Consider the following 24216-nt stretch of genomic DNA (forward strand, 5'->3'; position numbering starts at 1 on the left):
GAAATTGGCTTTATATCATGCGAACAAAGGACCACCATGATTTTGGGGCAGCATGATCATATTCCAACCCCGTCCACCAAGTATGGGCTAAGTCGGTCAAATGTAAAGCTGCAAACTTAATCTTTTCTTTTTCTTTATACTTGTCACGACCATACAAAATTTGAAATTGACGAATAAACTTCAGAAGAAGATCAGGATTTCGGGAACCATCATACATACTGAACTTGATCTTCTTTTCAAGTTGAGATAGTGACTTAGTCTTCTTCTTCTTCTTATGCCTTCGTCCATGCCCGGATCTTGAGGTTGAAGATGATGAAGTGCTTGATGGGGATAAAGATTGAGACAAGGGTGAAGAATGTCGACGCCTTTGACGATGATGAGGTCTTCCACGAGAAGGGTGTGACTCTTCGTCACTAGAAGAGGGTCCATCAGAGTAGGCGCCAGATGACTTTGAAGAAGAGGATGAGCTTCGACGCGATCTCTTTCTTTGTCTTGAAGTAGAATGGGACTGCCTTTTAGAAGTAGTTACACTTCTTGATCGGCTCCTTTCATTGGTATGGCTTTGTCTCCTTGAAGCAGATGGGCTTCTTTCCTTGAATTCTTTGGGATTCTCAACTTTTTCTAGTTTGAGAAGTTGCTCACGAATTTGCTGATTCTCCTCTCTAAGACTTTGAATGGCTTGAAGGATAGCACTCGACTGATCCATTGAGACTCTAATAAAAATATGCTCAAGCACTCAATGCAAGGGCTGACAGCAAACAAACTTATAATTGTAAGCACTACCAGTGTTGGGGTGAGGACCGAGCCAAAGCTCTGATACCACTATAAACGCCCCGAACAACGTAGTATGCTTAACAATTATGATATTCGCTTGTTTTCGAGATTTAATATAAAAGAGAATAAACACTTAAAGCTGAAAATGAATTTTACTCACAAAATTACAGCCATGAAAATGTAAAAGTAATGGAGACAAGACTGAGGGTTGAAGATGGGCAACCCCCCCCGAAGGAAATGTATTTTTGCTTAGCCCAAGTCCCTTAGGGAAGAGCTCAGTTACAATCAACCTGAGAGTGAGGAGAAGTAATTCTCACTCTCACAAGATCATGCAAAGATGTACAAACACACATGCATTATCTATTATGCAATGATAAGAACTGATTTCTTTACAGTATGAGAGAAGAAAGAGGGAAAATCAGCCTTTCTCCATCGTTGATCAGCAGTACATGGATAGGGCTTGCTTCTTGTTGGCTAAAATGGAAGAAAGAGCTCGAGAAGGAGGTGCTGTAATGAATTTACAGGCTTGCTGTCCTGTAAAACAGCAGTGATAGAAGAGGGAATATGGAGGAATTTGATAATGGAGAAGTGGGGGATGATGATGGGGATGGATGGGGCCAGTTTTTGGCTATCTGTGGGTGCTGTACATGAGTTTACAGCAAAGAAAAATGATGCTGAATGAAGAAAAACGAGCTCTTATTTATAGGAGAGGGAAGAGCTAGTACAAAAGGGGAAAGTGGAGTAGCACAAGACAAGTGTCCAGCCACATGTCATGAGATGTGACAAGTGGTGGGACACTTGGAAATTTGTGTGACAAGTGTCTTGACACTTGTCTCTTCTCTATGGCCTTCCTTTTTGGGCTGAATACTGTCAAGAATAGAAACGACCAAATTTAGTAAGCACAATCAGGGTACAGAATTTACTATTTTTAGAATGTCATCCCTATTTTTTAGGACTAGCATTTTTAGGCTAATTCGAGGCTCCTAAAATTTAGGGACCTCCTAAAATTTAGGGACCCCCCAATATGGGTGTCATATGAAAGCTTTTTCCGTGTACATCGCAAAAACGGTATCAGAATCTTCATGTGACTTTCCTATGCAAAGAAATGTGCATTTCAAGCTTTCAGCCCACACATGCACTTTGTACAAGCATTTCATGATCATGCCATCTTGTTGATTGTAAATGTCTGTTCCGGCGAATCTAGCCCACACTTCAAGGCATCAATTCTTTCTGTGTGTGAGTCTAACCCTGATATACGTGAGTTCTGGTCACAGGCGCCCAATCGGCCATATAGGTGGAAGTGTGAACTATCTTTTCTCTAACCCACCGCGTGGGTCCACCATAACCTATGACCACTCATCAGTGGCCAACTCCAATGCACTTTTCTTTATATCTAATTAGTGCAAAGGAAACAAATTTAATAAATCATTATATAGACAAATTAATGAAAAAGGATACAGATTCTGTTTCTATAGAGTTGTGACATGAGGGGAGACTGAAGGGGTGGAAGAACTCGAAGAAGAAGGAGTCATATCCGCCAAAGGGGGAGGGGAAGCCGAAGTAGAAGGAGGAATGGGAGGAGGAGAAGTCGATGAAGAAGGAGGGGTGCTAGGAGGTATCCTGGAAGGAAGAGAAGGGAGAGAAGGTGGGGGGGGGGGGGGGGGGTCCGTCGATGTCGAAGAAGCACCTGTAATAGAACCATCAACCGGATTGTCGGAGGCCGAAGCCTCATCAAAGATCACATCCCTGCTCACCTCAATCTTCCGTGTCGTCGGGTCGTAGAGCCGATATCCCTTCGTGGTCGTGTTATAGCCCACGAAGATAAGCTGTCGCGACTTAGAGTCGAGCTTCGTCTTTCTCTTCGTCTTGGCCACATGGACAAAAGCATCACATCCAAAGATGCGAAAGTGGGACACGGAAGGCTTCCTCCCAAAGAAAGCCTCAAAGGGAGTCATGTCCTGTAATGCCGAAGTCGGAGAGCAGTTGCGAATATACACCGCTGTAGCCACCGCCTCACCCCAAAGGAAATGAGGAAGACTCCTATGCTCCAGCATAGATCAGGCCATTTCCACCATGGTCCGATTCGCACGCTCCACCACACCATTCTCAGATGGTGTGTTCGGATGGGAATACTCCACTCGAATGTTGTGATCCCTGCAAAACTGAGAGAAAAGGTGAGAAGAAACTCGCCATCGTGATCAGGTCGAACGCCACGAACTTTGGAAGTTGTTTGTGTCTCCACAAACACTTCCATTCGCAGAAACGGGAGTACGCCTCGCTTTTGTACTCCAAGAAATAAGGCCACACATATCGACTGAAGTTGTCCACAATCAATATCAAATACTTGGCCTTCCCAAGGGAGGCCGTGCTTATAGGTCCGCAAAGGTCGGTGTGAACCAACTCAAGCGGAGAAGTAGCCCTTCTAGAAGCAACCTGTGGGTGAGGCTGCCGATGCTGCTTGCCCCTCAAGCAGCTAGGGCATAAAGTGTGAAGAGGAGGGAAACCTGGAAGTCCCTCCACCATCTTCCTCCGAGAAGGCCGCCGAATAGAATCAAGGTTCAAATGACCATAACGAGCATGCCAAAGCAGCCCAAGATCGTGGGAAGCCCTCGCAGCCAAGGCTGCGAGCTTATAAAGCCCACCCTCCTGTGGACCTGTCCAAAGAGCATCACCCTATGTAAAAATGACTCGGGTACCTAGCTGAGTAAGACCATGCACAGACAATAGGTTAAAGCCCAAATCAAGTACATAAAGAACTTGGGCGGAAGAAGACCGCATGTCAGAAAACATAGGTAGAGTCCCCACGCCTCGAACAGGAACTATAGAGTTGTCACCAATGGTGACAGTGCCCCCTCTGGAACGAAGATCCTGAAGCCAATCCTGTCTAAAGATCATATGAGAAGATGCTCCGCTGTCCACGAGCCAAGGCTTCTCCTGAGTGGTAGAAGCTAGGGCTGTATCCTCCTCACAACAAAGACATGCACAAACGCAGACTCTGTCGTGGCTGGGGCCGCCTTCAAGTCCTTCTCCTTGGGCTTCAAATGGGGGTACTTCTGCCAACACTTCTCCTCGGGATGAGTGCCCTTCCCACAGTGTGGGCACTTGGGCTTCTTCTCCTTCGCATCCTTCTTGTCCTCCTCCTTCTTGTCCTTGGCCTTCTCCTTCTGCTTCTTCTTCTTGTTGCCGCCACCTGTACCTGCAGTAAAAGCCTTGGTGGAGCCACTGGCTCCCACCTCTCTGAGTCGCTCGTCATGCTCCAAGACAAGCGGGGAAAGTTCCTCCTATAGGAGTTTCTCGCGGGTCCTCGAGGTGATGAGGCTGGTGTAGAAGACATCATATCGGGGTGATGGCAGCCGAGTCAAGAGAATCATCGCCATATCCTCGGACGATATCACACGACCAAGAGAGGCTAGCTCGCCTCGCATGTCCTCCATCTTCGTGATGTGCTCCTTCAGAGAAGAAGAATCATCAAGATTGAGCATTCGCAACTTCTTCTCCAAAGAAATCTTGTGGGCAAACGTCTTATGCTGATACAAAGATGCCTTATGCTGATACAAAGACGCAAGCTTCTTCTACACTTCCGCCGTGGTCTTTAACCTGTGAACATGTACAAGAACCGAGTCATGAAGACTCATAAAAAGAAAGGAACGGGCTCGAGTGTTGAGCCTATCCCACAAGGCTGCACGGTCCATAGAGGCTCCATCTGATGAATCCACGGGGGGACGGTCGATGGGTGAAGAAACAAGCTCCCATAGATCGAATGTATCGAGGATGCACTCCACCTTGCACGACCAGAGGGAGTAGTTGGAACCATCCAACTTATCTTCCTTCGGAAAGGAAGGGAGAATAGGCACCTGTATAGAGGGAATCAAGGAAGGCATCCGGACATCGGAAGCAGTCTTCACGGATGGAACCTTCACGGTAGATGGAACCCTCTGAGATGCATGGACTGAAGAGGGACGAGTGCGAGGAGTCTCCTCCCGTCGTCGAAACGGCTGATAATCGCGTCTCCGCTCAGAGGAATGATGAGAGAGGAGATCATCCTCTGAGTCGTCAAAGCCTGAAAACTGGTAAGACATCTTCGATATCTGCAAACACCAAAACACAACAAGGGAAGGTTGCCGGTGCCGAAACACAAACACCAGAAGCTCCTGAGCTGGCCGCCTTGCACAGAACGCAAGGATGATGTCAAACGCAAGTGCTAACGATGCAATCACCACAAAAAAACAACCTCTTACCTCAAAACGCAAGTAGAAATGAGGTCGCCAGCTTGGAGGAGTGCCGCCAGAGGTTGAACGCAGCCACAAAAGCTGAAAACGCAGCTTGGTGGAGTGTCGCCCAGCTAGAGGAGGGCTGCCCAAGCTGGAGACGCAAATTTGGGGATGACGCCAGCAGCAAACGCAAGTAGGTTGACACCAAAACAGGCCGCTTTGATCAAGGAGATGGTGCAGAAGGTGACGCCTCAGCTGTTGGAGACGTCTTGACCAGCAAACGCAAGGTTGTGGGTATTCTCCCGCGTAGATCTCAGCTCCGTGTACTCTCCTTTGGCTCTGATACCATGTGAGAGTGCGCAACGGAAGAAGAAGACACGAACACGGAGGAGAGACAGAGAGAAAGCAGAGAATGAAGGAAGAAGATCTGCACTGATTGAAATGGATGCTGAATACTCTGAAATGGACTGATCAGTCCCTGCACGCAGCTCGAAGCGTCAGTGAGGGCACTAGATCAGGCTAGAGACAAGGGCAGAACCGATGCCGGAGTGGGAGAGGAGAGAGACTGCGCTGAACCTGAAAGACAGAATATAGGACTGATGGGGGGGGGCTGCTATAAATAGCCCCCTAGCCCCAAAACTGGCCGACTGGCCCAAAAGCTGGCTGACTGGCACAAAAAGCAGCCAATAAAGGCTGATTGCCACCTGAGAAGAGAATGCACACAAAAAACAGCAACACATAAATTGACAGAGCTCCTCTGTCTCCTGCCAGACTCTGACAGGAGCTCACAACCAGGAGATGACAGACTGAGAATGAAATAGAGCAGGCTAACAAAATATGCGTCGATTTTAGAGTACCATGCATAAGGAGCGTGTTTGAGACCATAAAAAGCTTTGTTTAGCTTGCATACCATGTGCTCTTTCCCCTTAACCACAAACCTTGGAGGTTGTGACACATAAACATCCTCATGCGAATACCCATTCAAGAATGCTGTCTTAATGTCCAACTAATATACCTTCCAACCATAATTTGCAGCCATAGCAATTACACATCTCACCATACTTATATGGGATGTAGGAGCAAAATTCTCTTCATAATCTATGCCCTTCTTCTGTGCATAGCCTTTTACCACCATTTGTGCAAAAATGTAGCATTTTCAGCAAATATGACATTCTTACTAACAAAAACTTTCTTTGTGTGTGGATCATACAAACGATAGCCCTTGCTTTCCGAACTGTAGCCAATAAATATGCGATTTATAGCCTTGTCATCAAGCTTCCCACGAAGCTCCTTCAGAACATGTGCATAGGCTATCCAACCAAATACCTGAAAGTAGTGAACCTTGGGTTTTTTGGTATGCCAAGCTTCAAATGGGGTGATTGTCTTAAGTGCCTTAGTGGATGCACAATTCAACACATGATTTGCACACTGAAGGCCTTCTAGCCAAAATTTATGATGTAGCCCCTTGCTTTTGAGCATACAATGAGGCATCTCCACAAGAGTGCGGTTCTTCCTTTTAGCAGCACCGTTTTACTGAGGAGTCATTCTAATAGTGGCTTGATGTGTAATGCCATGATCAAGCAAATGTCTCAAAAGTACGAGATATGTACTCCTCCCCTCTATCCATGCGAAGTGTTTGCACTTTCAAGTCAGTTTCAGTCTCAAGCTTTGCAACAAGATGTTTAAAATGCATAAACACATCAGATTTTTCTTTCAGCCTGTACATCCATGTATACCAAGAGTAGTCATCAATAAATGTAACAAAGTAAAGATGACCTCCAAGTGCACGTGCCCTTATGGGACCATGAATCTCAGAGTGAATAAGTTGCAATTTTCGGACAGCACGCAATTGCACCATTCTTTTTGAAGGCAAATCTGTGTATCTTGCCTAAAATACATCCCTCACATGCTTGAGGAGGTGGAGTCTCCACTGGAGGCAATGCATCTACCACATGGCACCTTTGAAGGGTCATCAAACTCCCAAAACTCATATGTCCATAGCGGGCATGCCATAGCTCGGTATTTTGCATAGTGGGTGATAGAGTAGTGACTGCCAGAGCATCATGAGATTGTGCACCATAGCTATCCAAGAAAAACAAGCCCTTATACAGGATCCTAGGTAGCTTGAGTGCATAATCCATCTCCCTGTCTCTAACAATGTATTTGTCATCTTCAAAGATGACTTGAAAGCCATGCTTTTTAAAAGTAGAGATAGACAACAAGTTCTTTGTAATGCTAGGCACAAACAAGACATCTAGAAGTATGAAGTCAGAACCATCTGTAGTAGTAATAGTGATTGTCCCAATGCCACAAACATCATAACTGTTGTTGTTTGTACATGTAATACGCTTCCCAACAGGGGTTGAATGCAAAGAGGAAAACAAACACTTCCTAGAAGTGATGTGCTTTGAAGCTTCATTGTCAAAATAGCATGTTTACTGTGTTTTAGCAGCATTAAATGTTGAATTAGCCATTGAAGAATAATAACTGCAAGTGAGAAATGCATAGTTCTCCACAAAATTGGCTGAAGCATCACCATTAGTAGACTTGCTGGTTGATGTCTCTTGGATAGCCAAATCGGAGTCCTTTTTTTTCTCTTTGGCTAATCTCTTACGGCATTCATCAATATAGTTAATTGGCTTCTTGCAATAATGACATTTCCCCTTTTTTTTTGACTTTTCTATGTCTTGGACAACCTTATTTGATGGCTGTCCAGTATCACCCTTTTGTTGGTTTTTTGCAATTTGCTTGACTTTTCCTTTGCCTTTGAACTTGGAAAGCATAGCCACATCTTGTGAACGCAATGCAACATTCTTTCGAGTTTGTTCCTCTTGCAACAAGAGGCCTTCCAACTCCACAAATGTAAGGGACTGTTGGCCCCCTCTCAAAGACAACATCAAAGAGATTTGGAAACCAAGATATGACTCTAGAAGAGAGTTCAGTGTGATGTTTACCAATTTAGCATCCTGAGTGATTTCATCCACATTGAGCAGTTGCTCACACAAATCTTGTATGAGTAAGGTGATTTGTCATGCTATCACCCTTATCCATATTCACATTGGCCAACTCTCTACGGAGATAAGATATTTTGGCCTCGTTACGTACTACAAACATATGATCAAGTACATTCCATGCTGATTTTGAAGTCTTACAAGACCGGATGTGTGGAATGATCGATCTTTTCACTGAAAATGCAATCAAAGAAAGTGCATGTGCATCTTTTGAGTCCCATCTCCTCTAATCCTCGGTAGGAGGGGGAGGAGGGGTAGCAACACTAGCAGCTTGTCCTCTAGCGTTATGTTGAGGTGTTTGAGGTGCAAGACCTCTTGGTTGTTGAAAATCACCTGTAACATAGTCCCACAAGTCCTTCGCAACAAGAAGGTTGCAGACCATAAAACTCCACAATGGGTAGTTTGATCGATTAAGTTTCTCCTCCTGAGTGCGGACACCAAGAATGTTGCTTTGATCATTAGTCTGTTTACGTTGCATGCTGTTAGTAATGGACAAAAATTTGCAGCTAAATACTTCTCTTCTTAAGTATAGATTGTACTTTTCAGAGTACCAAAAATCCCCTAGGGATTATGCAACAAGTACCAAATTGTCACATAAATGCCATTGTGTGCCCAATTCGACCCAAATCAGCACTCATCCAAGAAATAACCGCAATGCACTGGTGTACCACACTTGCCTCGTCATACGTGCCCTCAAAAGTACGAATCACAGCAACTTAATGCCGATTCTTACCAAAATTTACTAAATTTTTCCAAAATTTTCTGCTCAATTTGATTGTAATAGCAATTAAATTTGTTGTACTACTTGTTTGTTGCCTTGGAATGTGTGTCGGGCAAAAGCCCCAAATTTCTTTCTAAAATTTTAAAGAAATTGAATAAATTTGTACCTCACAGCTTGAATTTCTACAGTAATGTCACCTCGGGGTACATGCCAACAGTGAACAGAAGCTGGAATCTTCCTCGTGATGCGTGCTAGTGCCACTAGGACAAAAGCCTCAAATTTCTTGCATAAATGTTGATGAAATTGTGCAATGTCGGCGTTTCAATGAAGATTCGCATGTGGGACTGCAAATCGGACAAAAGCCCCAAAAGTTTTGGCGGGAATGTCAAAGAAATTGTGACATTTGTTCGAATTGGTTGTTGTCAATTTGAACTCCAGGAGTGAAAATTGACAAAAGCCCCAAATTTTGTGTAGGACGAGCTGAGATTCAGAAAGAGATGGCCAAAATGGATGGGAAATTGCAGAAATTTCAAAAAAACCCCAAATTTGAAAATTAGGGTTTCTGCACTTTTTAGGATTTGCAGAAAATCGCAAGCAGGGTTGAGAATATGGCAAGCAGAGGTGAGAAAATAAGGGGCAGAGCTGAAAACAGCAGCAGCTCCTCCAAAACAGTAGCTCCTCGGGCTGCATGCAGGCTGCATACGGGACTGCACATAGGACTACGCGTAGGGGTACGCACAGGTTGAAAACAACAGCAGCTCGTCTTTCTCTTCCTCGGGCAGAGAGCTGGCTGACAGCAATGAACTGAATCCGCGCGCAAAACCTGCTCTGATACCAGATATTGGAAAATGATAGCCAGTTATGGAGGAGGAAAAAGAGAGACAACGAGAGTGTGTTAAAGGAAAAGAGTAGTGTACTTGCTGAACTAAAAGAATAAGAATGAAAGGTACAAGATAGATCTGAGCTAGATCTAACTCTAACTCAACCAGAGTTTATTGACTCTAACTCTAAGAGTGGTGACATAACTTATAACTTTAGTTGTGTTCACACTAAGAATTGAAAAAGAACTAAAGACTAAAACATTGGGCAGTGCCCATAGAATTGGCAAATTCTAACAAAGGGTTAAACATGCGAACCAAAGGGGGTTGAGAACCAAAGGGGCTTTGGTAGTAATACTCAAACTAGTCCTAAGACAGGGAAATAATCTTTGGCAGACATAGTGCGTAGGGTTGGTGTTGGAGAGACCTCGAGGTGAAGAGAGGATACATGGTGGGAAAGGTTCTGTACGGAAGGTTCCCTCCTATGGTGGCAACTCATAATGAGAGGGCCCTGGTAAGGGAGGGGTAGTTATGTAGTTGTGGAGAAAAAATCCATATGAGTATGATGTGAAGAGCATCAGGAGCTTAGAAATTATGGGTTGGTTATTGCTCTAGGAGGAGAGTAGAATTTTTGGTATATGGTTCTATGAGAGTAGAAACCAAATTAATGATGCAAACATTTGAAGTAACACCCTTTACTGTACTTGTGTTGTGCTTAATGAAGATGTGAAACGTATGGTAGAGTGAATGCCCAATAGTGGCTGAAGTCTTAGACGCAATACTGGAGACGATGAGTAAATATAAGAGGAACTAAAATTATGTACGATGCGGTGCACATTGGGAGCCTGGAAATTATGGACTAGTTATTGCTCAAAAGAAGAGAGTGGATTCTTGAAAAGATTAATGCCTTTAGTGTTTTGAAAGGATTGCTTTCATTGTTTTTGTGTATATGTTTAAATGCGCTCAATGAACACTATTTAAAGGAATAATTAAGGAAGTTGATTTTATATATTTAACAATGTGGTAGAACTTAATTAAATAATTAAGCACGCCAGGTGTGTGCATGGAAAGTGGGTGGATGGTTATTACACTAACGCTATTCGATGGATGGGTGGACCTGACTAGTCGTGTGCTTTCTAAAAGATGGAAAACAGGAATAAAGCCGAATGTTGATTGTCTAGGGTTTGTGTCTTAGAACCTAACTATGCATTGTTTTAGGGGACCGGAGTTGAGATTATGCCTTACGGACAGAGGGGTTGAGCCATTACAATGTGATCTTCATGGCTGGGCATTAGAAAGCTGGTAGAGACTATTAGGTTTCGTAAGTCCCTTATGTCGATCCTAGTGGGTCATGGTTGGATGTTCAGCTGCAAGGTAGACTCAGAAGCCGCCCTGACTAGCAAAGTCTATCAATCCTAAGGGTTTTGGACGATGCTTCTCAAGATAGACATACGAGTGACTACCAAATGTCATTTTTTTTTCCAAGAAAAGAGAATTCTATTAATAACACCTTGGAGAAAGTCCCCCTAAGGTAAATACAAAGTGCAAGAAACTCTGTGAAGAGTAATTGAGTACATCATAGATACAGTGGTTGTGTAAACAACCAATTTGGTGGGCTAAAGTGCTAGACCATTTGAGGGGTATTGTGAAAGGTGTCTGAATCCCAAATCCTCAGGAAAGCCTCTCTTTTCTTCCTCATCCTCTCAGAGCTGCCCTGCAACCTCTCCCATCTCCCATGGAGAGTATGGACTATCTCTGTCCAAATCCTCGATAAAGACTCCCTAGTGGGTATATCTGGAGGATCAATGACCCGGCTACATCTCGCAGTCCATATGTACCAAGCTATAATGCTGGAAATCAGCTCCCATCTATGACAATGTCCCTGAGTCCACTGTGTCTGTGAGTAGTCTGGGGTAGGGATTCTACTCAGATGCTGTCAAATGATGAGAAAAGAAATGCTCCCTTGAGTGTCCTCATAGCCGCATGTTAGACCTCTGTCTGTGACCCAAGTTGTAGTCCCCCATGTTGCCACCATGGACTCTATTGTACCATGGAATACTATCCTAAGAGCTCTCCTCCAAATCTCTTGGGCTCTAGGACAGTCCCATAGGCAATGTCTCCGAGTCTCCTCTGGCTCACCACATTGCGCGCAAGCCATTGGGTCCCTACTATATCCAAGCCAAGTGTCAACTGCTGAACTCCTATGGGCTAGAAGCCATAGAAAGAGAGAGATCTTCTTGGGCCTAAAGCTGTCATGTAGCCACCTCCAAAAGTTGTATAGGAACTCATCTAAGACTCCCTCTCTATGCCAATGAGGGATGGCTGCAGGCTGTGCTCTAATCTTACTCATCTGTATCCTCCGTCCCAATCTAGTATTGTAGCCAAAGAAGGGGATGTTGGATGGCCTATCAAGAAAGGGATCCCTCCACACCTACTCTCTTGAATCCCACTAAAGTCTCTGTAGAGGCCTTCTCTGGTATGCCCAATATCTCCATCCATCTATAAGACAAGTGGTTGGTGTGGGTCTATGTGCCATTTTCTTTGAGAGTGTGCCACTACTTTGATTCTCTACCTGGAGCAGCCACTGAGTGCTGTAAGGTCAAGGTCCTCTCGCTCGAGGCGGCCATCCTTCTCAACTGTGAAAGTAAATGTCCTGTCTCTGCTAGATCCAATGACTACTAGAAGGATATCTGCTCTAGAGAAAAGACCAATCCAAGTCTAAGAGGAAGCTGTTTCAATTTGCCAATTTGGTGGAACCCCTTCCATTACGGCCTCAATCATAGCCCTGGCTCCCCTAAGACCATGTAATCTCTGCCTTTGGGTCTCGTGTGGTAACTCCTGAAATGCAAACCACTCCCCCACTGATGGAGCGACCTATAAAGAGAATCTTTCCCATGATAAGTGTGTACGCTGCCCAATTGTGTGGCCTGACTCTAATCTCAAATAATGATTAAAGAGAAGAGGCTGTCTCCTCTTCTCTTCAATAGTAGTTGAGGGGAGCTGGTGGAGCCCTGGAGATACAGATCTCCAAGCTCCAAGCAGCTGCAAATTTGACCTCGAAGCTCCTCCCTAAATCTTTGGTGTTGATCTCCTGAAATATCTGGTGAATGCTAGGTTGCCATGATCCTCCATAAGGTTGTCCACGTCCGACGGACGGGTCAACCCGTCCGACCCGTCTTGTCCCGTCCATTGCTTTCGGTTCCGTTCGGACCCATTCGGTCCATTCCCTGCGACTCGTCCGACTACGCTTCGTCACCCGTTCGACTGCGCCCCGCCATCACCCGGCCAGTCCGTTTCCTGCGGCCCGTCCGACTGCGCCTCGTCACCAGTGACCGTTACGCTTGGGCCTTGCGGCCAATAAAGTTGTAAACGGTCACTTTTTTGACCGTTTTCAAGCGGCCAAGCCCGTTTTTCTTTTCTTTCTTACCTTTATTTTCTTTTTTCTTTCCTACGTTTCTTTTCTTTCTTACCTTTTTTTTTCTTTTTCTTTTCTTTCTTACGTTTCTTTTCTTTATGTCTTTCTGACAAAGACTCAAGAGAAAAGATTAAAGATTCTATCTCTCTCTCTCTCTCTCTCTCTCTCTCTCTCCCCCCCCCAAGGGCCAACCCTAAACTTCAAAGCACTCTCCCTTTCTATAAAATCTCCCCTGCCCCACCATCTCATTCATCCTTTCAAGTTCTCCACCCCTCGTACTCCTTTCAAGCTCTCCATCCTTCCTGCTCTCTCAAGCTCTCTCCTTGAGTCCTTCCTTAACCTCTCAACCCTTCCAAGTTCCAACCTTCTCCTTCATCAAGCTATAGCTTCTCTCTACTCCCTCAAGCTCTCTAGTCCTTCAAGCTCTCTACTCTTTCCGCTCCTTTCTTCAATCATCTCACCCTCTATCCGTGACCCTCTAGGCTCTCTCTATACATCATCAATGGCACCCTCTCTCCATGAGGCTTTTCACTTGCATTGTGCCTACTTCGAACGAGTGAAGGAGAAATCCAACACTTGCAAGTGGCAATGCAAGTATTGCCCAAAGCTCCAAATCTCATCCGTCACTCGCCTTCTCATTCACCTTTGCAAATTAGGAGGGGAAGCTACACTATGCCTTGGTATTCCCGACGATGTCTGTGAAGATTGTCGTCGAAAATACTTGCCATTGAAGTGACGCAAAGGCCTTTCAAGGGCAAGTGAGGAGGTGATCTCTCCCGATCATGAGGTCTTGGATGCGGAAGACAATCCCTCTTCAACTGTTGCGGTTTCCTCCATTGGAGGGGCCTCTTCTATCCTATCTAGAAAAAGCCATTCGAGTGGTGCACCTATGCCCAAGAGACAAGCCACTCTTGCCCAAGCAACGGGGCAAGTTTTCGGTCCTCTCTTCTTTCTCAAGGAGAGGCAAAGACAAGCGGAAATAGAGATTGCACGCATCATAATTGAGTACAATCTCTCTTTCCATATTCTCAAAGTGGATTGATGGAAGTGGATGGTGAAAGCCATTGCCGCTGTTGGTCCATGCGAGAGATGGTACAGTGCCACGTACAATGACATGCGTACCAAGAAACTTGATGAGAAGAGAGAGAGGATTGATAAGTCCCTTGAGCACGTGCGTACCGGTTGGGCGAAGTATGGATGCTCTATCCTATCCGATGGATGGAGTGACCACAAAAAAAGGGGGATCATCAACATCCTCGTCTCTTGCCCACTTGGCACATACTTTCTACGAGCGGTGGATGCAGACACAAGGGGAAGGAGAATCACGGGCTCATTGATGTATCACCACATACGACAAGCCATCATTGAGGTAATACTTCTAAATCCATTATTTTGTAATCTCTTCTTTTAACCTCCCAAATTTATTCTAATTTCATTGTGTATAATTTTGTAGGTTGGGCCGCAAAATGTGGTGCAAGTTGTCACAGACAATGCCTCGAATTGTACATCTATGGGGTGGAAACTTGAGGCTGAGTTTCCGTCCATAGTATAGATACCATGCGCTACACATTATCTAGATCTTCTTATGGAAGATATAGGCAAGTTGGAGTGGGTGGTGAGGATTGTCAACGATGCTTGCACAATCGTTGGCTTTGTTAACTCCAAGGTCCGAGTTCTTGCGATATATCGCTCATACTCGGACTTGGAGTTGAAAAAGCCCTCGAAGACTCGGCTTGGGGCCATGTGGCTTCTCCTCGAGCGTCTCTATGATGTTTGCAACAAGCTACAAAAAACAGTTGTGTCAGATGAGTTTAAGGAATGGCTTGAAGGGGAGTCCACATCAAGCCAAGTGGAAGCAAAGGCTATTCAAAGGCTTTGCTTAAAGAAGGAATTTTGGGTGGATGTGAGGGGCATTATCATTGCTGTCACTCCCATCTACAAGGTGCTTTGCATGACGGACATGAAGGGGGCTACTATTGGCCTCCTCTATCATCTTATGGCGGATGCGATGGAGGAGATATAGTCATCGACCATCTTGGATGGGGAGGCCTCTTCTTCATGGTATTGTTTTTATTTTTATTTATTTTTAATGATTCATGCTTCTTTTTAGTTTTAGAATCTATATTTCATATTGTCTCACACTTTCTTTTGAAATTTCACCTCTAAATCTCCCTCTAAATCTCTATCATCTTACACCTACTGTAGTGATATCTTGGATACCACCCCTAAAAGAGATGACATTCTCTTTTTGACAAAGAAAAGATGAGTGGATGAAGCGACCCATACATGGGTTTACGACACTTTTGCATCCCGCTTTCAAAAAACCCTCTCTCTTCATGGATGCCAATGTCCTTGCCGATCGTGATGCCTTTCTTTCAAAGGCTTTGGCGGAAGAGCACCATGGTGCTTTTCTCCAGGAGCTCATTAATTATAGCGATCAAAGGGGTACCGGTTTCGCATCTACCATTTGTTGGAAGCGGGGAATCGTTGGTGAAGCCCCTTTTTTGGTGGGAGTCATTTGGCTATCAATTGCCTCACCTTCAAAGAGTGGCCTTACGCATTCTTGCATAGGTTTGAAAATCTCTTCTCTTTTTTCATTTAATTCTAGTTACAACTTAGAACTTGCAAACTTAAAGTTTAAACTTACTTTTTCTTCACATGGTTTAGGATTGTTCGTCGGATGTATATGAGAGGAATTGGTCCGCCTATTCCCTCGTGCACACCAAAATTCGTAACAAGCTTAGCACACGACAATTGGAGCAACTAATTTATTGTCGCTCCAATTTACGCATGCTACGCAATATGCATGAGATGTCTATGGCAAGATATGTATCGTATATCTAATTTTTATACTTTTTAGTTCATAACTTTATTCATAGATTATGAAATATATTTAAAGAAGTTTTACTTGTTTAATCTAAGTTCTTCATTCTTTAAATGTATAGATAAATGTAAATTCACTCAAGCTCTCCCCTAGTACACTTAAAAGTGTGACTCGCGAGAGAGACTTGGAGGAGGAGCAAATCTTTAGGGAGCTTTACTTGGAGCTCGAGGAGATAGACCGGCGAGTCTCTCGCACTCATGCACGGTGTGCTCGTATTGTTATTCACCCTCGTGCCGGTAGCAATGGAACTTCTACTTTGGCATCCATATTGGCTGCTCGTGATGCTTGTGTTAGAGATCAGATCAGCACAGGGCAGCAGGTGGCCTGGTGCAGTCGGACTGCATGCAGTTACACTAGCCGTGATGTGCGGTTTGTGGAGGTTCCGGCTACTTCAACGGGTGAGGAGCATCCCGTTCTTGGAGATCCAGGGGAGAGTTGGGCTCCTTCTATAGTTCCACTGGAGCCTGTGCCTTTTGATTATGATTCTGTTTCTGACACAGAGTCTACTGTTCCACCGGACACCTCTGAGGAGTTACCACCGGTGGATATTCCAGAGTCTTCTGCTGATGGAGAATGTCAAGGGGAGGTTCGGCCTCCTCCTCGCTGGGCCCGTGACACACTCCGTGATTCAGGGATCGAGGGGGTTCCTGAGGAGTGGGGACCGCAGGATGGTCCGCGGCGGTCACGGAGGCACCAGGCACATTCTACGGAGCTTGTTTGCTCCAACTATTGTTTGATGACCCGTGTTATGCAGGATCGAGAGCCCACCTCCGTGAAGGAGGCTTTACAGTCCGCACCATGGAAGAAAGCTATGGAAGCCGAGTTGGAGGCTATTGAGAGGAATGGCACTTGGTCACTCGTGCCCCGCCCCCCGAAGAAGAAGGTGATTGGAGATAAGCACAAGGCTCGTCTTGTTGCTAAAGGTTTTGCACAACGCCCAGGTATTGACTGTCATGACACTTTTGCCCCCACAGCTCGTATGGCGACCATTAGAGCTGTTATTGCTTTGGCTGGCCATAGGAGATGGCCTGTTTATCAGTTGGATGTGAAGTCGGCCTTCTTGAATGGTGATTTGAAGGAGGAGATCTATGTTGAGCAGCCTCCTGGCTTTGGTTCTTCAGATGGGAAAGTCTACAAGTTGAAGAAGGCCTTGTATGGCCTCAAGCAGGCCCCGCGTGCATGGAACGAGAAGATTGATTCGTTCCTCCAATCTCAGTTGGGATATCGGCGGTCCAAGGCCGATTCGCAGCTGTATGTTCACACTTCCGAGGATGGTTGTGTGCTGTTTGTATTATATGTTGATGATTTGATTGTCACAGGTGATGCTGCACAGCAGGTCCAGGAGACGAAGTCAGCTTTACATCGGACGTTCGAGATGATGGATTTGGGTCTACTCCATTTCTTTTTGGGCCATGAGATTTATCAGTCTCAGAGGGGGATCTTTATCTCTCAACAGCGATATGTACAAGAGCTCTTGGTGTCTTTTGAGATGGAAGATTGTCGGGCCCTCTCTACTCCTATGGATCCGAACTGGAAGGCCACTTCTCATTTAGCTTCTCCTTTGGCGGATGCGTCCCGCTATCGACAGTTGATTGGATCCTTGATTTGGCTTCTCAACACGAGGGTTGATCTATGTTTTGCTGTTGGGCTCTTGTCAGGGTTCATGAGTGAATCTAATACGGTGCATTGGCAGGCTGCTCAGAGGATACTTCGATATTTGAGGGGGACGTCTGATTTAGGGATTCATTACCCCGCAGGGACAGATGGGTCAGATCTTGTACTTGCAGGTTGGAGCGACTCGGATTGGGCCGGTGACGTGGACCACAGGCGGTCTACTACAAGTTACTGTTTTACTTTGGGTGCAGGTGTTATTTCATGGAGTAGCAAGAAGCAGCCCACGGTAGCCCTTTCGTCTACTGAGGCGGAGTATCGGGCCGCGTCTTCCACCACATGCAAGGTTGTGTGGCTTCGGAGATTATTGGAGGAGCTTGGGTGCCCCCAGACTCGTCCTACATTGCTGCGATGTGACAATGAGAGTTGCATTGCCTTGGCAAGGAATCCTGTTTTTCATGCCCGGACGAAGCACATTGAGATTCAGTACCACTTCATCCGAGAAAAGCTTCTGGATGAGACCATCACTGTGGAGTATTGCAAGACGGAGGACAATCTTGCGGATTTGTTTACGAAGGCGCTTCCTCAGGCTCTTCTTCGGCGACATTCCAGATCCCTCAGGCTTCTGCCCTGCCTAGGCTCTGAGAGGGGGTGTTAGAGATCAGATCAGCACAGGGCAGCAGGTGGCCTGGTGCAGTCGGACTGCACAGTCGGACTGCCACGTGGCAGTCCGACCTGCAGCAGCCAGTCGGCTGCATTTAATGCAGCCGCCTGGCTATTTCTGGCGCCCTATTTCCCCTGTTTCTCGGCTATTTATACCTGGCACTTTCAGCAGTCTGGTGCACACTTCTCTGCTCGCAGATTACAGACCGGTGACGCGCAGATTCTGTCTCTGTTCACAGATTTCAGACAGCAGACAGTGCAGACTGCAGCGGACTTCGAGGTGGACAGCAGGTTGCATCGTCGAGGTGGAGACACGCAGTCCAGCGCACTGCGCCCGTGTATATATCTGCATATCTTTGTATTCAGCATTCTTTATACAGCAGATCTTCATCGTCCACTGTCTCTTTCTCTCTCTTCTCTCTCTGCGTTCTCTCTCTCTCAGTCCTACGCTTCCGCACCGCTGCACTCTGACAGCTTGTGGGGCCCTTAGATGCTACATAGGCATGGGAGTGGCTCGAGAAGTACTCCTAGTTCCGCCCAAGAGGACATACCTATCACTGCCTCTCACCTAGAGCTTAGAGAGCTGGAGTATGATAACGAGGACAATGTCATTAGTGAGGGTGATTTTGTTGAGGAGGGTGATGGCTCCTCAAGCAGTGACGAGGATGCTTCCATCTTCGATGCTGAGAGTGATATGAGTACCTAGAGTAATCATGTATCTTGATTCTGATTGAGCCATGGATGATGGCTTTTATCTCGATCCATTTTTGTATACTTTTTGTATGAGATTGCACATCTGGCTCATAATAAAGTTGTTGGTTTCATTATTCATGCTACATAATACACTCTCGAGTCTTGTTTCAACTCTCTTGTGCATTTTTGGCTTGAATCTCTAAGTTTATTTTTTAACTTGTAAGTCCAAACATTAAGCATAAACTTAAAATTATATGCATTTTTTATTTCATCGGACGTAGGTCCAAGATTTATTAGTCCGATTAGTACCGTACTACCATCGGATTGTACTCATCGGACGCCATCGGCGGGCGTGATAATCATGGTCCTCCATGTATAGGTGTCAAGTCCTCTAGCCTCCCCATCAGAAGTTTCTTCTAGGGCTCCTCACCTTGAAGCAAACCCCTAACAATGAGCTTGACCAATAAGGCTTTGCTCTGACTATCTAGGTCTATGATCCCCAATCCTCCTCTGGATCTAGGTTGTATGATGATATCCCAAGCCACCTTTGCTCTGGCTGGACTGCCATGACTACCAAATGTCCTCTCCCCTAGCTCGGCTACTTTCAATTGTCTCATTCTCATTGATTTGACATAATCTTTGTACAAAAGTGTGTTGAATTAGATGAGTTCAACACAAAAAGAAAGAACATTGCAAGGAACAAAAAGACTCCAAGAAGAATAGGCTTGGAAAATGGAATTCATTTACTAAGGCACAAGAAAGTGCAAGGCTTGGGCTCGGAGTCATCTTGGTAGTGGTCGCAATTTCCCTCTCTCCACTAGGAAGCAATTGAAGTAAATGAAGTGATGATCGTGGAGGACAGGGTCTATCTATAAATAGGCATAGAAAATACCAAGGCGGATGATCTGTTGGGCAAAAAAAACTAGGCACACAAATACTAGTCGGAAAATTGAGAAATTAGCACCCAAAATGAGGGCAACTTGTCTCAACCCTCTTTATCATGTAATAGGGAAGTGCCGACTAAAACTCAGATTCTAATCCATGAAATGTACAATCTGCTAATAAATCGGGGTAAGGTTTGAGTGGTTCAAAATTGTCTCATATCTCACTAGCCATTTGGGGCATATATGATTAGTTTCATTAAGTACATCTTGCACTCTCATAGATACCCATATGGCTCTCTTTGGAACCACGATACCCTTGTCTTGTATCATTTGTGTTCACTGCTCCTTGACACATATGCAAACACTTGCTTCAATCTTTGAGAAACCCATAGTTACCTAGTAAGTCTTGTTGTGTCTTGGTAAAAGCTTCTCGCAAAAATGGGATGTCCTCTTTCCCGAGAGGTGGTGCTCTTATGAAATGTCGTCCTTCGAAGCCTTGTACATTCCATAAGAGGATCCGCAAGGGATGCATTTGAGTCTCTGAGATTAGTGTGGCTTTGTTGTCCATGCTTGTCTCTGCTGTCTCCTAGTATACACATTTTAAAATCTCCTCTCCACTAGCTTAGCTACTGCATGCAAGGATAAAGTTCTCAAGAGTGCATTTGAGTAATCCACCTTTTGCTTACTCTCTAGAGTGTGTTGTGGACCTATGACAGAGTTAGTTTTAAGGACTCAATCTTGGAGTGTCCTTGAGTTACTAGGTTGTGCGGTCTTTGTTTGAAAGGTTGTTGCTAATTGGGGTTGTGGAATCTTTGGTTTGTGAGTGTAGCTAGAGGAGTGTTTGTAGAGGTTGTAGGAGGTTGAGGTGATGCCACATAGGTTGCTGGTTTGAGGTCTTTGACTGCTCTCCATCATCCCTTTGCGTGCCTTTGCTCCTTTGGGCCTCTTTATGCTTTCATTATCGATGGTGTTGTCTATTGTTTTGGTTTTTGGGAATTGTCATTGTATTGGCCCCCATACCCTTGTGGGTCTATGAAACCAACCTTCTCAAATAAATCTGAAATTAATACATTACTACATTAATCTTGGATAGTCGACGCCTGATTGGCCCCAAAGCTAGAAAACCTTGTGGTATTTCTTTAACTTGTATTGCTTGAATTCGGAGCATTTTGAGATATAGACTGATCTCTCCACAAGTTCCAATACATTTGGCTTTCACTAATGACCAACTGTATCCAGATCCAATTTTCTTCCCTTGATTTTGACACAATTTGGGTACAAATTGAATCTAGTACACTCGCATGCAGGTCCACTTTAATGTGGATTTCCAATCTTCACTAGATTTGTTGTAAATACTTCATTTCCAGCAGCTGCTCTGATCTTTAGGATTGTGTTTATTGTCAAGAATCGCGTGATGGGGGGACTTGCTTGAGCTGTTGCGAAAACACACCATACACACAAGAGGAAGCTCACTCAAGAACGCAAGAAGAGAGATGGAGACCAAAACGTTTTCTTGTTGGTTTCTTCTTCTTACACACACAATACAATGTACACAAAGTATAGATAAGATACAACACAAAGGAAAGTGGCTTGCTAAGTCAAATAGTGCATAACTTACTATAATAATGGACTGGTGCTATAACTATGCCAACTGTAGGTAGGTGCAACAAACTAAATATAATAAGTGATAAGTCAGTGGCCATGTGAGGATCATAATGACCACCGACATACTAAGTGTAGATCTGCGGACCCATCTAGCTAGGCGGTCTATCATCGATGTCCACACGTGTTGAGCTTGCCATCTCAACATTTAATGGGCACACACTCTGAGGTGACTGTAAACTAGGGTTTTGACTGCAAATGCATTGCTGTTGACTGCCAATCTGTTGGGAATTTAACCAGAGAAAGGGAGAAATGGCTGAAATTCAATGGAACACTTTTTGGAGATAGTTGATAGACCCCAATTATAGTGGTAATTGGCTATGAATTCTACAATGCTGAATGTTTTCAGATTTGTTGAGATGAGGGAGGACAGTAGAGGGGAGAGAAACCTTCAATCTGATGCGAAGGATGTGCTGTAACAGCAATCCCCTCCTGTTTTAGAGAGAGAAATCCAGGTCATCTGCTGGTTGTGTTACTGTTGTCTGAAACCCTAATTTCTGCACCAACAACAGTCAATGACCTCATTTTTAGGATTTCTTGCTGTTTACAGCCCCAAGATCTGCTCTAGATCAGGTTATCTTGCTATCTTGAAGCTTCAGGAGTTGTCTCCCTAACCATGACTGAGTTCACCACCCTCAAATCTGCCCCAAACAGCCTAGAATGGGAGAAAAATAGCCCAACATGGAAGATGCACGCATGTACTGTAAAACGGGTCCAAACTTGACATTTGGCAAATTTCCACTTTCATTGGGACTTCCACTATTAGTAGAAAGTCATACCTTTTGAGATTATGAACATTGTTCCATATTTTTGCCTTTTGGGATTTCCAAGATGATATTCACTGATGTATAATTGAAAGAAAGTCTGTGCATGGTTGTGATCATTTGTGTTCTGTCTTTGTGTTAGAAGTGCAAGATGTTGTTGAAAAGTGTGTGGATAATGAATCAGGATTTCAGGCATGCTGTTTTTTGTCAACTCAAGATGTTCTTTTGCAATCTGTTTTCAGTGTGATAAAACAGGCAACAACACCTGGTGATCTTGTAGGCTTCTCATGAGTTAATCATGGGATTAAGGATGATCTTAGAAATGATGAAATCCTCAGAGAAGGAAGAAGATAGTCTTTTCTTCAGACGTAGAAGGTTATGGTAAATAGATCTTTGAAGGAACATTGCTTCGTATGAATGTAAAGGCTCCTTACAAGAATATTGACTAGATCCAAAGCAAGGCAATGACAAAAATTATGAGAGTAGTTACACAGGGAAGATGGAGGTGCCTCTTCAGATCATGGTAGCAGTGAAAAGATTCAAGATGTTGATGAATACCAGAGTGCTGATCCAAAGGAGTGAGAATTAGAGAATATAGGGGATGAGGATATAGCACACCCATTTATAGCCCTGTGTTGCTTATGACTACCCCACCTCTTGAATTATAGAGAAGGTTGCAAAGTTTGATTGCTGGTATAGGAGCACTATTCGGTCGAGCTGAAGTTTGTCATCAAAGGTTGATCTTCAATTCGTTTCCACCATTGAGAAGAAGAAAGCAAACAACATCAACACTTCCTTGCATAGTTCAATCAACCCCGGTCCCCAAAGTTCAAGCAGCAAAATTTTTAAGGCGAAAAAAGCAATACCTTGATTGTCATATTGCATAGTTCAAGATGAGATGGATTGCAAGTGGAGATGGAGTTGTTTTTGATGATGATGTGAAGAAACAACAGTTTGCAACAACACTCAATGGGAAGGCAATGGATTGGTTTAGTGGCTATGGATTGGATAATTTTGATGGTTATAATGACTTTAAGCAAAGGCTTTTGGAAAGGTTCTAGTTGGACAAGATAGTAGATGAGCAAAATCAAGAGAATGAAGCTGCAAGATTATGCTCGGAAATTCTTGACTATGCTGAAGAAGTTTACCAATATGAGACAAACCTTCTATGGAAATGACTAGTGCTTACTTTATTAAAGGGTTGAATAGAAGAATTAGAAGTGTTGTTGCCAATATTGTGATGATTTTGATAATTTAGTGCAAGCTGCAGCTAGAGTGGAAAAAAGGCTTGGATTAAGCCGATCAAGGAAGAAAATTAAAGCAGATAGTTTATAATCTGAGGAAGATTTAGATTTAGAAACAGAGGATGAAGATAAGGAATGCAGCTTCGAATTGGAATCAGAGGAGGAGTCAGATGATTCAGAAGACGAGGACAGCAAGAAGAAAAGGTGAGATAAAAAGAATAAAAGAAAGAAAGATGCAGGGTCATCTAATGATAAAAAGCATAGTAAAGCCCTGTCAAAGAAATTTAAAACTAAGCTGGAAAATAAAATTACAGAGAAATTAAGAGATTTGGGAGTTGCCACACAAATGAAGAAGTAGAAGTTTTGCCACTTATGTTAGACAAACGGCCTTGAGACTACAACATGTTGGTATAGTCCAAATGTTAGTAGTAGTCGATGTGGACCAAGTTATGAATTGTAGGGGAAGCCTAGAGAGGAGAGAGGAATGCCAATAGTACGAAGTTGGAATGACACATGGTTGAATGGACCACATCATCAACAAAATAAATCAGCCCTAGTTGTAGCAATCTTGGTGGAATTACCTTCAAAGTAAATAGTGATGGAGGTTAGATAGTAGTAGCTTGTGTAGGATTGTAAACCGTTGTATTTGAAAGGTCTATATGCATTGTAGGAGATTAATAGTTAAAGGATGCTATGGATGGGAGATGTGATTGCTCAAATTGTATGGTGGTGGAAGATTGTTAGGATGAGGTGGACGCCATGGCGGTTACAAGGTCCAAAGCAAAAGCAAACATAAACTGGGAAAAGTAGAAATGAGTAAGGAACGGGCTCTTAAGAAGGTTGCTAAGATGCTAAAGGAGT

General features: G+C 44.3%; 1 protein-coding gene and 1 pseudogene across 1 annotated transcript in view; both read left to right on the forward strand.

Moving 5' to 3' along the window:
* Window positions 1-24216, forward strand: part of LOC148029126 (small acidic-like protein) — a 78951-nt gene that overhangs the window by 18341 nt on the left and 36394 nt on the right. The window lies entirely within an intron of this gene.
* On the forward strand, window positions 13438-22402 carry LOC148029127 (uncharacterized; annotated as a pseudogene).

Source organism: Lygodium microphyllum, chromosome 11 (genome assembly GCF_053477565.2).
Source record: "Lygodium microphyllum isolate KBCC chromosome 11, Lygodium_microphyllum_v1.1.10, whole genome shotgun sequence".
NCBI lineage: Eukaryota > Viridiplantae > Streptophyta > Polypodiopsida > Schizaeales > Lygodiaceae > Lygodium > Lygodium microphyllum.